Raw genomic sequence first — 21,181 nt, forward strand, 5'->3', positions numbered from 1 at the left:
TCAAGAGGCTTTTTAGTTCTTCTTCACTTTCTGCCATAAGGGTGGTGTCATCTGCATATCCGAGGTTATTGATATTTCTCCCGGCAATTTTGATTCCAGCTTGCGGTTCTTCCAGCCCAGTGTTTCTCATGATGTACTCTGCATATAAGTTAAATAAGCAGGGTGACAATATACAGCCTTGACGTACTCCTTTTCCTATTTGGAACCAGTCTGTTGTTCCATGTCCAGTTCTAACTGTTGTTTCCTGACCTGCATACAGGTTTCTCAAGAGGCAGGTTAGGTGGTCTGGTGTTCCCATCTCTTTCAGAATTTTCCACAACTCTTAGGAGCTGTCAAATGTTGAGATATATTGTACTCATTTATGAGTCTTATTTGTAATAATTTATTATAGAACATACTGTTTTATTCATTCACATCTTATTGTACATTTCTTTTTTTTATACTTTTCACAAGGAAGCGGGCCTGAACATGAACACGTCTTCTGCACACTTGTAGACATGAAATTTCTGGGTCATAAAAATGCAGATTTTAAATTTCACCACAAGTGGCTGTTCTTATTTTATGCTTCTACCTTGCATCTCTAAGAGTTTTCACTTTCCAGAGTCCCTTCTTCTCCTGAAATGGTCAGACTTTAATAACATTTACCATCCAGAGATTGTTTTCATTATCTTATGAACAGATAATTTCAGTATAACTTAAGTTACATGCAAAAACAGGGCCAGACGAGGCTTGATGTGGCAGAGAAGACTTTCAAGGTTTCACGGTAGGGTTTCGCGGACTCTGTTACTACTACTCTTTGGTTTCTCTCAAAGTACTACCAAATGATAAAGCAAACGAATAAACTGCGAGACCACTGGGAGGTGCCCAGTCGGCTCTTGGAGATGAAATCTGCCTCAGGTTGATGGCGACCCCCCCCATCTCACACAGTTGGTATGTCCTGGTGGCTGCCTCCCCCCTCAGTGCGGGTTGGTTCGTCCTTGGTCGCCCGCGCATGCGCCCGCCCCGAGAGCGCGTTGCAACCCCGCGGTGTTTCAGGTTCGCGCGCACTCGCCCGCCTCAGATTCCTGACGTGCTGCCGGAGCTCGCGACCCACAGGACCTGAGAGGAGGGGCTCATCCGCGCGGCGCGGACGGTCAGTGAGTACCAGTCGCTTCGGCACACCTCCATCCGCCTTCTTCCCGCCTCCTTTTCTCCCTCAGTGGGGGCGCGGCCCACTTTTCTCCGGGGCGGAGCCTGTGACTTGTGGTTGGGACTCTCTTGATGCTGAGGCGGGTCGCTTCGGACGCTGAGGTGGGCGCCTCCTGACAGGACGGCCCTTCGGGACGCCAGGGTAGGCCCGTTAGGACCCCGAGGATGGCCCCTCAGGATACTGGGCGCTTCTGGACGCCGGGGAGGGCCCTCGGGACGCCGGTTGGGCCGCTGGGGACCCCGGATGGTCTTCCTCCCTCGACTGCCGGGCCCGCTCCCCTCAAACCGAGGGTGCGGCCTTCATTCTACCAGGGTCCCTTTCGGCCCTTCTGGGTCTCCGGGGACCGGCTACGGTCCCCGCTTACCCCTCGAAGGCGTCTTCCTCACGCTGAGCACGCACCCAGGGAGGGGGCTCCGTCTTTGCCGCCTCCTTCCGTGGGGCCTCACAGCCGGGACCTCTCTCCGGAGTCAGGTCGACTGGGTCCCCCACCCCCTTTCTCCTCAACGCTCCCTATCTCCTCCAGTCTACTGTTTTCTCTTGGTTAGTGGTCTAAGTTATTTTGCCCAGAAATTAAGATTTTCCTTGGGAATCCTTATCGTTGTTTACCACTTCCCCCTGCCACAGTAGTAGTATGTTTCCGTTCTGTACGATGATAGACTGTGTTTCAGGCCTTTTACAGATACACATTTGTTGAACGTTCACTACAGTCTTATGCTATAGGTACTCTTACCCTCTTTAACTTATGTATTAGATAACTGAGGATCAAAGACACACATGGTGTAAGCGGTTGAGTTGGTTTTGAATCCAGCCAGCCTGACTCCAGTGTTCTTGTATATAGTCACTGAGTATGAATAAGTGAAAGTCTACTGTCTTTATTTTTTCTTGTCAGAGGCAGTGCCTTTTAGTTGAATCAAAAAATGCCTTTTTAAAATCAGATACATTGTGCTTCAATTATCAGCATTCCCATTTTGAATTTAAGAAATTACCAGATGTTTGATTTTTAGTTTCCTAACGTGTAAAATCATGATAAAAGTGTCCTAAAATAATGAAACCTACCACGTAGAGTTTTTGGGAGGAATAACCTCTGTAATGCTTTTGAGGTGCCTAAAATAGTGTCCAAGGACCCAGTAAATAACCATTATTCACTGTGTTTGGATTCTGTTTTTACACACTTGTCTTAAACTGAGGCTGAGTATAAACTGGGAAATAGAGCATCAGGGTGTGTGTGTGTGTGTGTGTGTGTGTGTAGGCATGTAGAGCATCGGGGTGTGTGTGTGTGTGTGTGTGTGTGTAGTTGTGCATTTACTTTTTTTTAAATTGGAGAAACAGTAAAGCTCATGTGATCAGTTGATGAAGAGCTTGGTACCAGATTTCTTGAATGGTAACTTATTTAGAAGTAAGTCATTCAATCAGAGAGGACTGTTAAGGTCCCTATGCCTCCAAGCTTTCAGAGCAATTTTGACAGGTTTGGTAGGTAGAATGTCAAGATTTTAAATTTTCTTGTCAGTGATTGATCTTCACATAGATCAAATTGATGGATGTGTTGAACAAAAATGACAAATAATATCTTACAAATTGGAGATTTTCAAGGACACTAACAACTATAATATAACAAGTCTCATTTTTGGGTCGTCTTTCCTGCCTGTGCATTCTTTAAGAGACGTTTTGTTTCTGTTATGATTGAGAAGAGAGTGTTGGTATCTAGACTCTATTCCTTCTTTGCAGACACTTAGTGGTAATTCCTTCTATAGCCTCTATTCAAGTAATTGAAGATAAGCCATTATTTTAGTGATTTTTTTTTTTTCTTCATTTTGAAAGATGGCAACTTTAGGAGTTGAATTATGTTAGATTGCTTGTTTAAATTGGCTGAACAGTGACTTCTTTAGGGACTTCCCTGGTGGCTCAGCAGTAAAGAATCCGTCTGCAATTCAGGAGCTGCAGGAGACATGGGTTCAATCCCTGGGTTGGGAAGACCCCTTAGAGGAGGAAACGGCAACCCATTCCAGTATTCTTGCCTGGAGAATCCCACGGACAGAAGAGTCTGGCAGGTTACAGTCCATGGGGTTGTAAAGAGTTGGACACAACTGAAGCAACTTAGCACACATGCACATGACCTTTTTTACTCTTAGAATTTCCATGGAAATAGTGTGGCTAAATGTCATGAAGCACTGGAATTTTGGAATCTGTCTGTGGGGTGCCTCTAACCTAATGCTTATTGATCCCTTATCTACTATGATTCTTTGAAAACCCACTTTGAGCCTATAGATGGTTCTGTGCTAAGGAGAACAGTTTTTACTTTGTTACATATCTTTAAGAAATTAGATGTATTTGGTGGTGTAGCACCATTGCTACCAGATTTGAACATATTGGTTTCAATAATTAAATGTACAGGAAACACTTTAAAAGATGAAAACTGTTCTGTGCAAGATGTTTTCCTAGGGCACTATGATTCCTCCTGTCTGACCCCATACTTATCCCTATTTCCAAGTCCTGTTCAAGCTGTTCTCTTAGATTCAAGGATCACCTCAAGTCTTATTATTCTCCATATAGCACTTGTTTCCTTTGACCTGTAATTTAGCCTTTTGTGCCCTTTAGCATTCAATATTGTGCCTATAGCATTCAATAAGTTAAATATATATAATTTAAGCATTTTATTGAATTATATTTTATAATTTAAATATATAGCATAAAGTATGCTAAGTCACTTCAGTTGTGTCTGACTCTTTGCAATCCCATGGACTGGAACTCACCAGGGTCCTCTGTCCATGGGATTCTCCAGGCAAGAATACTGGAGTGGGTTGCTGTTTCCTCCTCCAGGGGATCTTCCTGACCCAGGGATCGAACCTGTGTCTCTTACATCTCCTGCACTGGCAGGCGGGTTCTTTACCACTAGTGCCACCAATTCATCTAATATTTATGTGTCATACCTTACATCAGAAATCCAAAGATTAAGTCATGGAGTATTGGAGTCAGGATTTAGAGTCGAGAGATAGAAGTGCAAGTCCCTGCCTTGTGACTTTGGGCAGGTTAGTGTTTTGAACCTATGTTTCCTCATAATAATTATATATACTTCTTAGGTTTTTATAAGGATTAAATAAAATAGTCATTCACTCACAAATACTTATTATTAAAAAAATAGTGTTTGCATATAGTGAAATGAACCAGTCGTAATTGTATAGCTTAATATGTACATCCATGTAACTGCCACCCAAATCAAGATATAAAACATTTCTAACACCTCAAAAGGATCCCCTGTGCCCCTTTCCAGTTAGTACCCTCCAAAGGTAACTAACTCCAAAGGTAACTAGTGTTCTGTCTTGGTCACGGTAGCTTAATTTTTTTAAACAGCTTTATTGAGATATAATTCATATACCATAAAATTTACCCATTAAAATGTACAATTCAGTGGCTTTTAGTATTTTCACAAAGTTGTAATAACCATCACAACAATCAATTTTAGAACATTTCTTCACCCCAAAGAGAAATTCCATATCCCTAATTCATCAGTACCAATCCCCCTGAGCTATAAGCAATCACTGATCTACTGTCTGTGTATTTAGATTTACCACTATGGGTATTTCATGTAAATGGAATCATACAGTATGTGGTCTTTCTGGCTTCGTTTTACTTATAATGTTTTCACACTTCATCTGTGTTGTTGCATGTATCAGTGCTTCATTTCTTTTTATTGCTGGATAATTTTCTATTGTATGGATCTGATATACATTTTATTTATTCCTTCATATGTTGATGGACATTTGGGTTGTTTGCATTTTGGGACTCTCATGAGTAATGCTGCTTTGTGAATATTTATGTACAGGTTTTTGTGTGGACATAAATTGTAATTTCTTTCGGGTGTTTACGTAGGAGTGGAATTGTTGAGTTGCGTGGTAACTCTAATTTCAACATTTTGAGGGGCTGCTAGACTGTTTTCCAGAGACTCTTCTCTGTTTTACATATCTATCAGTGGTATATGTGGGTTCAGTTTCTCCACATTCTGGCCTACACTTGTTACTGTTTATCTTTTTGATTATACACCCATTCTGCTGGGTGTAAAGTGGTATCTCATTGTGACTTTGATTTTCATTTCCCTAGTGGCTAATCATATTGAGCATCTTTTCACCCATTTATTTGCTATCTATAAATAATCATTAAAGAAATGTGTACTTAGAGTCTGTGACTAATTTTTATTGGGTTATTTGCTGTTTTATTTTTGAGTTATAAGAATATATATGTATATATATTCTAAGTACAATTCCTTAACACATATGTGATTTTTAAGAAATGTCTCCAGTTCTGTGGACTGTCCCTTTGCTTTCTTGATAGTGTCTTTGAAGCACAGAATTTCTTTATTTTTGATGTCCAGTTTATCTAATTTTTCTTTTGTTGCTTGTGCTTTTGATGTCATATATAAGAAGCCATTATCAAATTCAAGCTTGTAAAAATTTGTCCGTTTTCTTCTATGAGTTTTATAATTCTGCTTCTACATTTAAGTATTTGATCTGTTTTGAGTTAATTTTTGTATGGTGTGAGGGTAGGGATCAGGTTTCATTCTTTTGCATCTGGCTGTACAGTTTTTCCAACACCATATATTAGAAAGATGATTCTTTTCCCTATTGAATGGTCTTGGCACTCTTGTTGAAAATAAATTGACTGTAAATATGACTGTATATTTCCAGTTCTGTTCCATTGATTTGTGCATTCATTCTTAGCTCCAGTGCCACACTGTCTTGATTACTGTAGCTTTGTACTAGATTTTGAAATCAGGATGTGTTAGTCCATCAACTTTTTTTCCCCAAGATAGTTTTGATTGTTTCAATTATTATTTTGAATTTCCACGTCAATTTTAGGATCAACTTGTGAGTTTTCACCAAAAAAGTCAACTAGGATTTTATTAGGGATTGCACTGACAGTGTATGTCAATTTGAGAAGTATTGCCATCTTGGTATTGTCTGAGCTGCTGCTGCTGCTAAATCACTTCAGTCATGTCCGACTCTGTGCGACCCCACAGACGTCAGACCACCAGGCTCCCCCATCCCTGGGATTCTTCAGGCAAGAATACTGGAGTGGGTTGCCATTTCCTTCTCCAGTGTGTGAAAGTGAAAAGTGAAAGTGAAGTTGCTCAGTCATGTCCGACTCCCAGTGACCCCATGGACTGCAGCCTACCAGGCTCCTTCGTCCATGGGATTTTCCAGGCAAGAGTACTGGAGTGGGTTGCCAGTGCCTTCTCCGATTGTCTGAGCTAGTGGAGGTGATGGAATTCCAGCTCAGCTATTTCAGATCCTAAAAGGTGATGCTGTTAGAATGCTACACTCCTTATGCCAGCAAATTTGGAAAACTCAGCAATGGTCACAGTCCTGGAAAAGTTTTCATTCCAATCCCAAAGAGAGCAGTGCTAAAGTATGTTCAAACTACTGTACAGTTGTGCTTATTTCACATGCTAGCAAGGTAATGCTCAAAATTCTTCAAGCTAGGCTTTAACAGTACAGGAGCTGAGAACTTCCATGGGTACCAGCTGGATCATAGAGAAAGCAAGGGAATTGCAGAAAAACATCTACTTCTGCTTCATTGACTATGCTAAAGCCTTTAACTATGTGGATCGCAACAAACTGTGGAAAATTCTTAAAGAGATGTGAATATCAGACTACCTTCCTGTATGTGAAGGTATGTGAAACCTGTAAGTGGGTCAAGAAGCTCCAGTTAGAACTGTACATAGAATAACAGACTGGTTCAAAATTTAGAAAATAGTAAGTACATCAAGACTGTATATTGTCACCCTCTTTATTTAACTTCTGTGCAGCGTACACCATGAGAAATGTTGGGCTGGATGAATCACAAGCTGGAATCAAGATTGCTGGGAGAAATATCAACAACTTCAGATACGCAGATAATACTACTCTAATGGCAGAAAGTGAAGAGGAACTAAAGAGCCTTTTAATGAGAGTGAAAGAGGAGAGTGAAAAGCTGGCTTAAAACTCAGCAATTCAAAAAACTAAGACCATGGTATCTGGTCCCATCACTTCATGGCAATTAGATGGGGAAAAAGTGGAAACAGTGACAGATTTTATTTTCTTGGCCTCCCAAAACACTACAGACAGTGACTGCAGCCACAAAATTAAAAGACGTTTGCTCCTTAGAAGAAAAGCTGTGACAGATCTAGACAGTGTATTAAAAAGCAGAGACATCACTTTGCATCTGTAGAACTGATGCTTTTGTTGTGGTGCTGGAGAAGACTCTTGGAGAAGACTCTTGATATCCACAGCAAGGATATCAAACCAGTCAATCCTAAAGGAAATTAATCCTGATTATTCATTGGAAGGACTGATGGTGAAATTGAAGCTCCAGTATTTTTGCTACCTGATGCAAAGAGCCTACTCATTGGAAAAGACTGATTCTGGGAAAGATTGAGGGCAGGAGAAGAGGGTGAAAGAGGATGAGATGGTTGGGTGGCATCATCGACTCAATGGACATAAGTTTGAGCAAACTCTGGAAGATAGTAAAGGACAGGAGAGCCTGGTATGCTGCAGTCCATAGGTTCTCAAAGAGTTGAACACAACTTGACGACTGAACAATGACATTTGTTTTCTAGGCTGTCTTCACTCTTCCTCACTCTTTTTTTTTTCTGTTTGCTGCTGTGATTGGGTGAGTTCCAGCGCCCTGTTGTTAAGTGCAGTGACCCTTTTTTTTCCTGCTTCACCTGGTCTGCTGTTGAACCTTCACCTTATTTTTTCCATTTCAGTCATTGTATTCTTCAGCTCTGTGACTTCTATTTGGTGCTTCCTTTTATTTTCTGCCTCTGTTTTGAGATTCTCACTTTGTCCCTCCATTTTTCTCTTGAGCTTGGTGAATATCTTTATAACCATTCTTTTGTACTTTTATCAGGTTAAATCACTTATCTCTGTTTCATTAAGGTCTTTTTTTGAGGTGTTACCTTGTTCTTTCACCTGAAACATATTTGTCTGTTTTTTCATATTCCTTGACTATATGTTGGTTAGATACGCATCAGTTGGTTATGCATTAGATGAAATAGCCACTCTTTAGTTTTGAAAGAGTGACTCTGTGTAGGGGATGAATCTTACCATTCAACTTTGCCTTAGCTCTTGGTTGTCTCTCAAACCTTTGTGAATGTCCAAGCAGCCTACTTTATTTTCAGTGGCCCCCAGTAGTTTAAGATGTGCCAAGACCTGTCAGTATCCCAAAGTGGAAGAACTCTGCTCCTAGATAAAGGCTGATTGGAAGCCAGACTCTTAGGCAGCTGCCTTTAAATTATGCAGATAGGGACTTCCCTGGTGGTCCAGTGGTTAAGAATCTGCCTTCCAATGTAGGGGACATGGATTTGATCCTTGGTCAGGGAACCAAGATCTCACATTCTGCAGGACAACTAAGCCTGTGTACCACAACTACTGAGCCTCTGTGTTAAAACAAGAGAAGCCCGCGCTACAACTAGAGAGAAGTCCATGCGTCTCAACGAAGAGCCTGCACGCCACAACGAAAGATCCTATATGCTGCAATGAAGATCCCATGTGCCATAACTAAGAACTGATATAGCCAAATAAATGTTAAAAAAACTTGCAGATAGACAGAGTCCTGTGGAATTCTCAGTGTAAGCCTTGTTAACCACTAGAATTTGGCAATCTAGAAGTGTCTTCTGGTGGCAACTGCAAAAATCAAGGCAACAGATGAGGGTACAAGCTCTCTTCTGCAAGATACTGACAAGCTGGAGCAAATCAGAGGAAGAGTGCAAAGATGTCACCCACCAGTCTTTGTCTCTGGATAATATTTCAGCAGGTGTTTAGATGTGTGTTAAGTTAGATGCCTGCTCGTCAGGCCAGTTTTTTATGATAAGCAAATAAACCTTTTTCACAGAAAGTCTGGGTGTTTTTCAGTTGGCTTCTGTGCTGGGCTCTTGGTGGTTTTCTGTGTGTGTGAGCCCTTTGAGAACTATTTCTCAGTTTACTGTAGCCTTGTGGATTTGATGAATGCAAGCGCTGTCAGGTTTCAAAGTTAGATGTATTGGGGGTCATCTCTCAGGTGTGTCTTAAAAGTTGGACTGCCAGATACAGGGTTCAAACCCTTCACTCCTCAGGGAGAAGATTGGGATTTTGAGTTTCTTCCTGATTGTGGGTCACTACATGAAGGTGTGGGATTTACTTTGAAGTAAATTTTCTCTTGTTTGTCTGATGTGTAGGAGTTGCTTAGCTATGAGGTTATGTGTGTGTGTGTGTGTGTGTGTGTGTGTGTATGTATAATTTTTTTCTTCCCTGCAGGAAATTGTTCTCTATGTAGTTGTAGATTTGGTGTCTGTGGGAGGAAGTGAGTTCAAGATTCTGCTACATCATCATCTTGAACTGGAATTCCAAATTATCCTTTAATAATGCAATCTTGATACTGACATTGGTGTAACCCACTGATAGATTTCCCCCATTTTACTTATATTTATTTATGTGTTTCTGTGTATGTGTGTTAACTACTATAATTTTATCATTTGTGTGTAGGTTCCTGTATTATCCACCACAATCGAGAAGCTAAACATTTCCAACACCACAGGAACCCCTTTTCTAACCAAACCCATGTCCTTCCTGCATATCCCCTCTCCTGTCCCTAACCCTTGACAACAATACACTTGTTTTCTAAAATTTTGTCATTTCATGCATTTTTATAAATGGAATAATATAGAACATAAAAGATTAATATATTTATTTATTTCATTTTTTGGCTGTGATAGGGTCTTTGTTGCTGCATGCAGGCTTTCTCTAGTTGTGGTGAGCAGGGGCTACTCTTCATTGTCATGTGTGGACTTCTCACTGAGGTGGCTTCTTTTGTTCTGGAGCACAGGCTCTAGGTGCTCAGGCTTCAGTAGTTGCAGCATGTGGGTTCTAGAGTGCTGGCTCAGTAGTTGTGGCGCACAGTTGCTCTGTAGCATGTGGGATCTTCTTGGACCAAGAATCAAACTGGTGTCCCTCACATTGCAAGGTGGATTCTTAACTCCTGGACCACCAGGGAAGCCCTGTATAACATTTTTGTTGTTGTTCAGTCAGTAAGTCATGTCTGACTGTGACCCCATGAACTGCAGTATGCCAAGCTTCCTTGTCCTTCACTATCTCCTGGAGTTTGCTCAAATTTATGTCCATTGAGTCAATGATGCTATCTAATCATCTCATCCTCTGCTACCCCCTTCTCCTTTTGCCTTCAGTCTTTTAGGATGGACTTTTTTTGCTCAACACAGTTCCCTTAAGGGTCATCCAAGTTGTTGCATATATCTGTAGTTCATTCTTTTTCTTTCTTTTTAACTTGTTTGCCTTTTTGGCTGTGCTGGGTCTTAGTTGTGGCATGTGGGATCTTCAGTCTTTATTGTGACATGTGAACTCTTAGTTGCAGCATGTAGGATCTATTAAGGTGGTGAAAAAGTAATTGTGGTTTCACAGCCCAATCAAAAAGTGGGAAAAAGACCTAAACAGACTTTTCTCCAAAGACATGCTGCTGCTGCTAAGTCACTTCAGTTGTGTCCGACTCTGTGCGACCCCATACACGGTAGCCCACCAGGCTCCTCTGTCCCTGAGATTCTCCAGGCAAGAATACTGGAGTGGGTTGCCATTTCCTTCTCCAAGCATGCATGCATGCGAAGTTGCTTCAGTCATGTCCGACTCTGGTCAACGCTATGGACAGCAGCCCACCAGGCTCCTCTGTCCACGGGATTCTCTAGGCAAGAATGCTGGAGTGGGTTGCCATTTCCTTCTCTCCCCAAAGACATACAGATGGCTAATAAACTGGAAAAGATGCTCTATATCACTTGTTATTAGAGAGATGCAAGTCCAAACTACAGTGAGATATCACTTCACACTGGTCAGAATGGCTATCATCAAAAAATCTACAAACAATAAATTCTGGAGAGGGTGTGGAGAAAAGGGAACTCTGTTGCACTGTTGGTGGGAATGTAAGTTGATACAGACACAATGGAAGACAGTATGGAGATTCCTTAAAAAACTAGGAATAAAACCACCATATGACTCAGTAATCCCAGTACTAGGCATAGTACCCCAAGGAAACCAAAGTTGAAAAACATGTACCCCAATGTTCATTGCCTGCAATAGCTAGGACATGGAGGCAACCTAGATGTCCATTGATAGATGAATGGATAAAGCAGCTGTGGTACATATATACAATGGAATATTACTCAGTGATAAAAAGGAACACATTTGAGTCAGTTCTAATGAGGTGGATGAACCTAGAGTTTATTATACAGAGTGAGGTAAGTCAGAAAGAGGAAAACAGATATCGTATACTAATACATATAAATAGAATCTAGAAAGATGGTACTGATAAAATTATTTGCAGGAGTGGAGAGAAGTCTCTACTGTGTCTCCAGCAGTGGAGACACAGACTTAGAGGATAGACTTATGGACATGGAGTGGTGGGGGAAGGAAGGAGAGGATGGGTTATATGGAGAGAGTAACATGGAAACATACATTATCATGTGTAAAATAGATATGGTAGCCAGTGGGAATTTGCTGTATAACTCAGAGAACTCAAACTGGTGCTCTGTAACAACCTAGAGGGGTGGGATGGGAAGGGAGGTGGGAGGGAGGTCCAAGAGGGAGGGGATGTATGTACCTATGACTGATTCATGTTGATGTTTGACAGAAACTAACACAATACTGTAAAACAATTATCCTTCAATTAAAAATAAATACATTTTTATAAAATAGGTGCAGTTTTAGATCGTGAATTTTATGTCACTATAACTAGGCTCAAACACATCTTTATTAATCAAAATAGAAACCATTACAGTCAACACATTTTTACCAATGACAAATAAGTTCGTTTATTCCTGTAGCATAAAAATCCCTGCTTTGGGATTTGATGAACTCTTGGAAAGCATTTTCTGCCGCCTGCTGGTTATGGTGGAGAAGACAGTGGCACCCCACTCAAGTACTCTTGCCTGGAAAGTCCCACCGACGGTGGAGCCTGGTAGGCTGCAGTTCATGGGGTCGCTGGGAGTCAGACACGCTGAGCGACTTCACTTTCACGCATTGGAGAAGGAAATGGCAACCCACTCCAGTATTCTTGCCTGGAGAATCCCAGGGACGGGGGAGCCTGCTGGTCTGCCATCCATGGGGTCGCACAGAGTCGGCCACGACTGAAGTGACTTAGCAGCAGAAGCTGGTTATGGAAACATTTTCACTTCAAAAAGTTGTCGAGATGCTTGAAGAAGTGGTAGTTGGTTGGCGAGAGGTCAGATGAATATGGTAGATGACAAAATTTCGTAGCCTGATTTGTTCAACTTTTGAAGTGTTAGTTGTGGGAAGTGCGGTGAGGTGTTGTCGTGGAGAAGAATTGGGCCTATTCTGTTGACCAATGCCATCTGCAAGCCTTGGAGTTTTTGGTGCATCTCATTGATTTGCTGAGCATACTTCTCAGATGTAATGGTTTCACTGGGATTCAGAAAGCTGTAGTGGATTAGACGGGCAACAGACCACCAGACAGTGACCGTGACCTCTTTTTGGTGCAAGTTTGGCTTTGGGAGGTGCTTTGGAGCTTCTTCTTGATCCAGCCACTGAGCTGGTCGTTGCATAAAATCCACTTTTCGTCACAATCTGATCGAGAAATGGTTCGTTGTCGTTGCACAGGATAAGAGAAGGCAACACTTCAAAATGATGATATTTTTGATTTGTGATCAGCTCACAAGACACCCACTTATCAAGCTTTTTCACCTTTCCAATTTGTAATGTTGAATTGTTTGGCAGCTTATTGTGGAATTGTAAGAGGATCAGCTTTGATGATCCTCTTAACTGGTCGTTGTCAACTTCCGAGGGCCAGTCACCGTGCTCCTTATCCTCAAGGCTCTTGTGTCCTTTGCAGGACCTCTTGAACCACCACTGCCCTGTATGTTTGTTAGCAGTTCCTGGACCAAAAGCGTTGTTGTTGTCATCGTGAGTTGTCTCCATGGCTTTATGACTCGTTTTGGACTCGAATAAGAAAATTGCTTAAATTTACTTTTTGTCTAGCATCATTTCAATAGTCTAAAATAAACAGCAAGTAATAATGTCATTAGCAAAAAAACTAAAGTGAAAAATGTGCATTAAAATGATATATTACATAACCACATTTATTTAAAAATGTATTCCAATATCAAACAGCAAATTCAGCAATGCAGAACTGCAATTACTTTTGCACCAACCTAGTAGTTCCCATTGGAAGCATGGAGTCTTAGCTTCCATGGCCCTCCAGGGAAGTTTTTCGTTTTTTTTCATTGTTGAATATGTTCCATAGTATATATATACCACAGTTTGCTTAGCTACTCACCTACTGAAGGACTTGGAACTGTTTGCTCGATTTGCTATTACAAATAAAGCTGCTGTGAACATTTGTGTACAAGGTTTTCTTGTGAATATAAGTTTTTGTTTCTCTGGGATAAATACCCAAGAGTACAGTTATTGGGTTATATGATAGTTAAGAAACTGCAGAACTCTTTTCAGAGTTGTACCATTTTACATTCCCACCAGCTTTGTATGAGGGATCCAGTTTCCCTGAATATTTACCTGACTTTGGTGGTGTGACTTTTTAAATTTCATTCATTTTGATGGGTGTGTATTCAATAGTATTATCTCGTGGTTTTAATAGATTCATTTTGAGTTGATTTTGTATAAAGTGCTAGCTTGAGGTTTTCTTTTTTTTTTTGCCAATGGATTTCTACTTGCTTTAACACCATTTGTTGAAAAGACTTTCCCTACTAAATTAGATTTGAGTATGTTGTGATGGTTTCTGAGTTCTTTCTTCTTCATTGATGTATGTTTGTTATTCTACCAATACCACACTATTTTGATTACTGTAGTCATATAGTAACCCTTAATATGGAGTGGTGTGATTCCTCTCACTTTATTCTTTTTTGTCAGGATTGTTTAAGCCTTTATAGGGCCTGTACTTTCCCATGTAAATTTTAGAATAAACTTGTCTAAGTCTACAAAAAGATATTGCAGGGATTTTTATAGGAATTATGTTAAATCTAAGATGAATTGGGGCTCATATGGTGAAGAATCTGCCTGCAGCGTGGGAGACCCTGGTTCGATCCTTGGGTTGGGAAGATCCCCTGGAGAAGGGAATGGCTACCCACTCCAGTATTCTTGCCTGGAGAATTCCATGGACAGAGGAGCCTGGTGGGCTATAGTCCATGGGATTGCAAAGACTTGGACATGACTGAGCGACTGATAACACACACACCAAGATGAATTTGGGACAAATTGACAGCATTATTATGTTGAGTCTTACAATCAGTGAGCATATATGTTCCACTTATTTAAATCTTTGATTACTTTCATTAATTACTAAGAGAAGTTCAGTTCAGTTGCTCAGTTGTGTCTGACTCTTTGCGACCCCATGGACTGCAGCACACCAGGCCTCCCTGTCCATCACCAACTCCCGGCGTTAAGTCAAACTCAGGTCCATTGAATTGGTGATGCTATCCAGCCATCTCAAATATTTAGGTATAAATCTAACTAAATATGTACAGGACTTATAAGCTGAAAACTACAAAACACAGCTAGTTTTTTTTTTTAATATTTAAAAATTTTAAGATTAGAAAGTTTGGATAAAGGAGAAAAGTATAATTTCACCACTAAATTGTTCTAAATTTTGTATAAGTAGTTTATTTAATAAGTATTTGATGATCATCTATTATTTACAGAGAATGTGCTGAGTCCTAGGGCTAGACCTATCCTTGTCTTTCTGAAACCTACAATCTTTTGGAAAAGACAGGTATTTCCTTAAAAATCACAAGCATAAATGTATAGTTATAGCTGTGATTACTTTGAGGGAAAGCTGATGCGTTGAGCATATGTGGTAAGAGATTTGATCAAGTTTGGGGGTCAAGGAAGACTTCTCTGAGATCGTAACTCATCTGAGATCTCAAGGATGAGAAGGAGTAAACTAGGTGAACAGGGGAGTGTTGGAGGGAATCTTTCATGCAGAAGTATGTGGGAAGGCTTTGTGGCAGAAAAGTATGGATGTAGCTTAAGAACTGAGGGAGTGGTTAGAGCAAGAGAAATCTGGCAGGAGGTCAGATAATATAGGGCATACCATGTAGACCATATTAAGAGAAAAATGTCTTAAATATGAAACAGTGAAATATTGAAGTTTTAAATAGTGGAATATTATTTATTTTGTTTGTTTTGGCCTTGCCATGTGGATTGTGGGACCTTAGTTCCCTGTCCAGGGATTGTACCCTCCAGTCAGCAGTGAAAGTGTGGAGTCCCAACCCTACTGGACTGCCAAGGAATTCCTAAATTGTGGAATAATTTAGTGTTTGCAATTGTAAAAGGTGAAAGCTTCAGTGTATAGAGAAACTTAGACAGGGGGTGGGGCAAGGGTGAAATATAAGGGACCTAGTTAAGATATTGTTCACATGCGAGTTGCTGGTAGCTTGGAACTAGGGTGGTAGTGGAAATGGACTATGAACTTCCAGATGTTCAAGTTGGATTTAGAAAAGGCAGAGGAACCAGAGATCAAATTGCCAACATCCGTTGGCTCATTGAAAAAGTAAGAGAGTTCCAGAAAAACATCTACTTCTGCTTTATTGACTACACCAAAGCCTTTGACTGTGTGGATCACAACAAATTGTGGAAAATCCTTAAAGAGGTGAGAATACCAGACTACCTTACCTGCCTCCGGAGAAATTTGTATTCAGGTCAAGAAGCAATAGCTAGAATTGGACATGGAACAACAGACTGGTTCCAGATTGGGAAAGGAGTATGTATATTGTTATGTATGTATGTATTTTGAGTTATGTATGTTATGTATATTGAGTATGTATACTGGGAAAGACTGTATATTGTTACTGTGCTTAATTAACTTATGCAGAGTACATCACGCATAATGCTGGGCTGGATGAAGCACAAGCTAGAATCAAGATTGCTGGGAGAAATATCAATAACCTCGGATATGCAGATGACACCACCCTTATGGCAGAAAGCAAAGAACTAAAGAGCCTTTTGAAAGTGAAAGAGGAGAGTGAAAAAGTTGGCTTTAAACTCAAGATTCAAAAAACTAAGACCATGGTATCTGGTTCCATCACTTCATGGCAAATAGATGGGGAAACAATGGAAACAGTGAGAGACTTAATTTTTTTGGTCTCCAAAATCACTGCAGATGGTAATTACAGCCATAAAATTAAAAGATGTTTGTTCCTCAGAAGAAAAGCTATGATTAACCTAGACAGCATATTAAAAAGCAGAGACATTACTTTGCTGATAAAGGTCTGTCTAGTCAAAGCTATGGTTTTTCCAGTAGTCATGTATGGATGTGAGAGTTGGACCATGAAGAAAGCTGACCACCAAAGAATGGTACTTTTGAACTGGGGTGTTAGAGAAGACTCTTGAGAGTCCCTTGGACTGCAAGGAGATCCAACCAGGCCATCCTAAAGGAAATCAGTCCTGAATATTCATTGGAAGGACTGATGCTGAAGCTGAAGCTCCAGTACTTTGGCCACCTCATGTGAAGAAATGACTCATTGGAAAAGACCCTGATGCTGGGAAAGATTAAAGGTGGGAGGAGGAGATAACAGAGGATGAGATGGTTGGATGGCATCACTAACTTGATGGACATGAATTTGAGCAAGCTCCAGGAGTTGGTAATGAACAGGGAAGCCTGGCATGCTGCAGTCCATGGGGTCGCAAAGAGTCAGACACAACTGAGTGACTGAATTGGAAGAGAAAGCTTGCCCCAGCTTTTACTTTCCTCAAGGACTCTCAAATTTCTACTCTGTATACACCATCCTGCTGCCAGGTTTATATAGGAAACTTGGGTCTGCTGTGGTTTTTGCATGCATATACACAGCCTTTCATCAGTCTGGGATATTTGGAGACTTTATGAATCCTCTTATGGCTGTCTGTCTTCTTGGAATTTCCTGATAAATCTTTGATTTACTCTCTGGTTTGTTGCTTGCCTCATATAGGACCCAACCACAGGCTGTTGGCCACTAAGATAGACTAAAAATATTCCTACCTAGTGAGTCCCCACCAGCTGTGAAAGTGAAATTGTTTATATTCATGTCCTTCCTTTCCTTGGTTGGTAGATCTAGGGGTGGGGGATATACGGGAGAAGCTCTTAGTATGAATTGCAGAGATTCATGGTGTTCTTACCCAAAGTTAAGTAGTTTTCATGAATAACTATTTTTAATTTTGTTATATTCAGTTAGTTTCCAAGCTGAAATTTGTCAGCTTTTTAAGTTTCTGTTTGAGAAAAGATTTATTAACCACTTTATTGTCATGACGAGTAATCAGAAGTCTGTGGTTGAATTTTGGTCAGAGTATGCATCTGTGTAACCACCTCCTTAATCAAGATACAGAACACTTATCTCAAGAGGTATCTTTATAACTTTTACCAGCCATTTCTCTCCCTCCCCCATTCTGGCCTGAGACAATTACTTATTACTTGTCTGTTTTGTTTTTTTCCCCCACTATTGATTATATTAGTCTTTTCTAGAATTTCAAACACAGGCATCCTCAAATACTGTGATTCAGTTCCAGACCATTGCAGTAAATCAAAATAAAGTGAGTCACATGCTTTTATTTTCCCCCAGTGCATATAAAAGTTATGTTTACACTCTACTGTAGTCTGTTAAGCTTGCAGAGTCTAAAAAAATAATTTTGTTGTTGTTCAGTTGCTTAGTCGTGTCTGACTCTTTGCAACCCCATGGACTGCAGCACACTAGCCTTCCGTGTCCTTCACTATCATCTGGAGTTTGCTCAAGCTCATGTCCATTGGATCCATCACCAATCGGTGATGCCATCCAATCATCTCTTGTCCCCTTCTCTTTCTGCCCTCAATCTTTCTCAGCATCAGGGTCTTTTCCAGTGAGTCAGCTCTTTGTATCAGGTGGCCAGAGTATTGGAGCTTCAGCTTCAGTATCAGTCCTTCCAATCAATATTATGGGTTGACTTCCTTTAGGATTAATTGGTTTGATCTCCTTGCTGTCCAAGGAACTCTCAAGAGTCTTCTCTAGCACCACAGTTCAAAAGCATCATTTCTTTGGCACTCAGCCTTCTTTATGGTCCAACTCTCACATCCATACAATGTATATATTTAATTAATGGGGAACTCTACCCAATACTCTGTAGCAGCCTATATGGAAAAAGAATCTAAAGAGTGGCTATATGTATAAATGATTCATTTTGCTGTACACTTGAAACTATTAATAACACAAAATTTATAAATTGACTATAATGAAAATGAAAAAAAAACTTGCTAAAAATTGCTGTCATCTGAATCTTCATTGAGTTATAGTAGTAACATAAAAGAAATCACTGATTAAAAAAAAGAAAAAGAAAAAAAATCATTGAAAGTGGGTCACCTTGATAAATATAATGAAAAAGTTTGAAATGTTGCAAGAATTATCAAAATGTGACACAGAGATACAAAGTGAGGAAGTGCTGTTGGGAGCCTTGCTCCACACGCGATTGCTACAAATATTCAGTTTGTAAAAAAATGCAATATCTGCAAAGTGCAAAAAATGAAGTATGCCTGTAAATGGAATCATATAGTATGTACTTATTTGTGTCTTGCTTCCTTTGTTCACCATAATGTTTTATGTAGTTTAATTGGTGAAGTAGTTTTCTATGGTATGGATAGACCACAATTTGTTTATCCATTCCCCTATTGGTGGATATTTGGGCTGTCTAGAGATTTCGTCTATTATGAATAGGGCTACTATGAATATGACTTTATTTCTTTTAGGTAAATAGTTGAAATGGCTAGGTCACATAGTAGGTGTATGTTTTACTTTTTACGAAACTGCCAAACTGTCTTTTCAAAGTGACTGTACCACTTTATATTCCTACCAGCAGTGTATTAGAGTTCTAGCTGTTCCTGTATTCTTATCAATGCCTGATTTTTTTATTTTAAATTTTAGCCATGCTAGTGGATATGTTGTGGTATCTCATTTTATTTTTTTCCTTATCAACTTTATTGCAAAATGATTTATATATAATAAACTGCATCTATTTGAAGCATATAGTTTGATGAAATTTTCCAGTTGTATACACTTGTGATACTGCTGCCAAAATCATGATACAGTGGGTTCCCATCACCCTCAAAACCTTCCTCTTGCTCTCTTCTGTCCATCTCTTCTTACACTCCTGAACATTAGTAACCACTGATTTACTTTTTGTCACTATAGGTTAGGTTACATTTTATATAAATGGAATAATACAACCTGTACTCTTTGTGACTGGCTTTTTTCTTTGGCTGTGCTGAGTCTTACTTGCTGTGTTTGAATTTAGTTGCAGGATGTGGGATCTAGTTCTCTGACCAGGGATTGAACCTGGGTCCTCTCCTTTGGGAGCATGGAGTCTTAACCACTGGACCACCAGGGCAATTTTTCATTCAGCAAAATGATTTTGAGGTTCACTCGTATTTTTGCCTGTGTCCTTTTTATTGCTGAGTAATATTCTGTTGTATGAATAAATCATGGTTTGTTTATTCATCTGTTGATGGACATTTGGGTCATCTCATGGGCTTCCCTGGTGGCTCAGAGGGTAAAGTGTCTGCCTGCAATGTGGGAGACCCGGGTTCGGTCCCCGAGTTGGGAAGATCCCCTGGAGAAGGAAATGGCAACCCACTCCTGTACTCTTGCCTGGAAAATTCCATGAATGGAGGAGCTGCAGTCCATGGAATCGCAAAGAGTTGCACACGACTGAGCAACTTCACTTCTTAGTGCTTGACATTGTGTGAAAAGCTTCTGTGAACATTACTGTACAAGTCTTTATGTGGTGATAGGTTTTTGTTTCTATTGAGTAAACAGTAGTAAGCAGAATGACTGGCTTGTGCAGTAGTATACATTTAATTTTAAGAAACTGCCAGACAGTTTTCTGCAGTGGCTTATAACATTTTATATTTCCATTGGCAGTGTATGAGAGATCCATGTATTCCTCATTCCTGCCCACATTAGTGTTTTCAGTATTTTTAATTGTAACCATTATAATGGATGTGTAGTGTTATGTCATTGTGGATTTAATTTCTATTTTGATAACTAATGATGTGGAACATCTCTTTCTGTTTGTTTTGCCTATTGGCTATTAGTACATTTGCTTTTGTGTCCATATCTTGCTCATTTAAAAAATTGGTTTGTCATTTTATTATTGCATTATGAGAGTTATTTGGGCTTCCCTGGGGGCTTCAGTTGGTAAAGAATCCACCTGCAGTGCAGGAGACCTAGATTTAATCCCTGGGTGGAGAAAATATCCTGGAGAAGGAAATGGCAACCCACGCCAGTATCCTTGCCTGGAAAATACCATGGACAGAGGAGCCTGGTGAGCTACAGTTAGTGGGGTCGCAAGGTTGGATACGACTTAGCAACTAAACCATCACCACCATAAGAGTTCTTTATATATTGTGACTATGAGTCTTACGCAAGACATGTGCATTGCAAATATTTTCTCCCATTTCATGACTTGTCTTTTTGTTTTCTTATTGGTGTCTTTTGAAGAACATAAGTTTTAAGTTTCATTGAAGCCTAGTTTGTCGGTTTTTAAAAATTCTGTGTCTTTTACTCTTTGTATCCTGAGAAATCTTTGTTACTCAGGTAACAGAAATTTTACCTTTAAGTGTTAGAAGGCATGCACAAACAAAAAAACTCCAAAATGTAAAAAGGTGAAATAGTCATAATTCTTAAACACAAAAACACTAGGAGATTGGTTATGCACATCAATTTAAATCTTCATGTTGTTTCTGAAAATGAAGGGGTTTAGCTAGATCATTGGTAGTTCTAAACTCTTTTGGATTTTGAACTCCTCTAAGAGTTGGATGAAAGCTATAAGAATTTTTCCCCCCAAAAAAATTTTTTTTCCCCAGGGTGCATACAAAAACAAGACAGTTTTGTACACAGTTTCAGGAGATTGTGAATCCCTTGAAGCCTAACCATAGGTCCTTTAAGGGCTTGTGGATTGACAGGTTAAGACCTCTTAGCCAGCAGTTCTTTAAGTATTTATCTAAGATTTATCT

At 40.0% G+C, this 21,181-nt stretch overlaps 1 protein-coding gene across 7 annotated transcripts in view; it reads left to right on the forward strand.

Moving 5' to 3' along the window:
* The first annotated feature begins 997 nt into the window (after positions 1-997).
* The window catches only part of UIMC1 (ubiquitin interaction motif containing 1), a 123,019-nt gene continuing 102,835 nt past the window's right edge, over positions 998-21,181 (forward strand). The window contains exon 1 of one of the 7 annotated variants that reach the window (XM_043465813.1): positions 998-1,132. The gene's annotated coding sequence lies outside the window, so the exon portion shown is untranslated. Of the gene's footprint in view, positions 1,137-1,169; positions 1,331-1,375; positions 1,730-21,181 lie in introns of those variants that run through there. The other 6 variants (XM_043465814.1, XM_043465812.1, XM_043465815.1 and 3 more) reach the window with 6 other exon arrangements.

Source organism: Cervus canadensis, chromosome 4 (genome assembly GCF_019320065.1).
Source record: "Cervus canadensis isolate Bull #8, Minnesota chromosome 4, ASM1932006v1, whole genome shotgun sequence".
NCBI classification, from domain to species: Eukaryota; Metazoa; Chordata; class Mammalia; order Artiodactyla; family Cervidae; genus Cervus; species Cervus canadensis.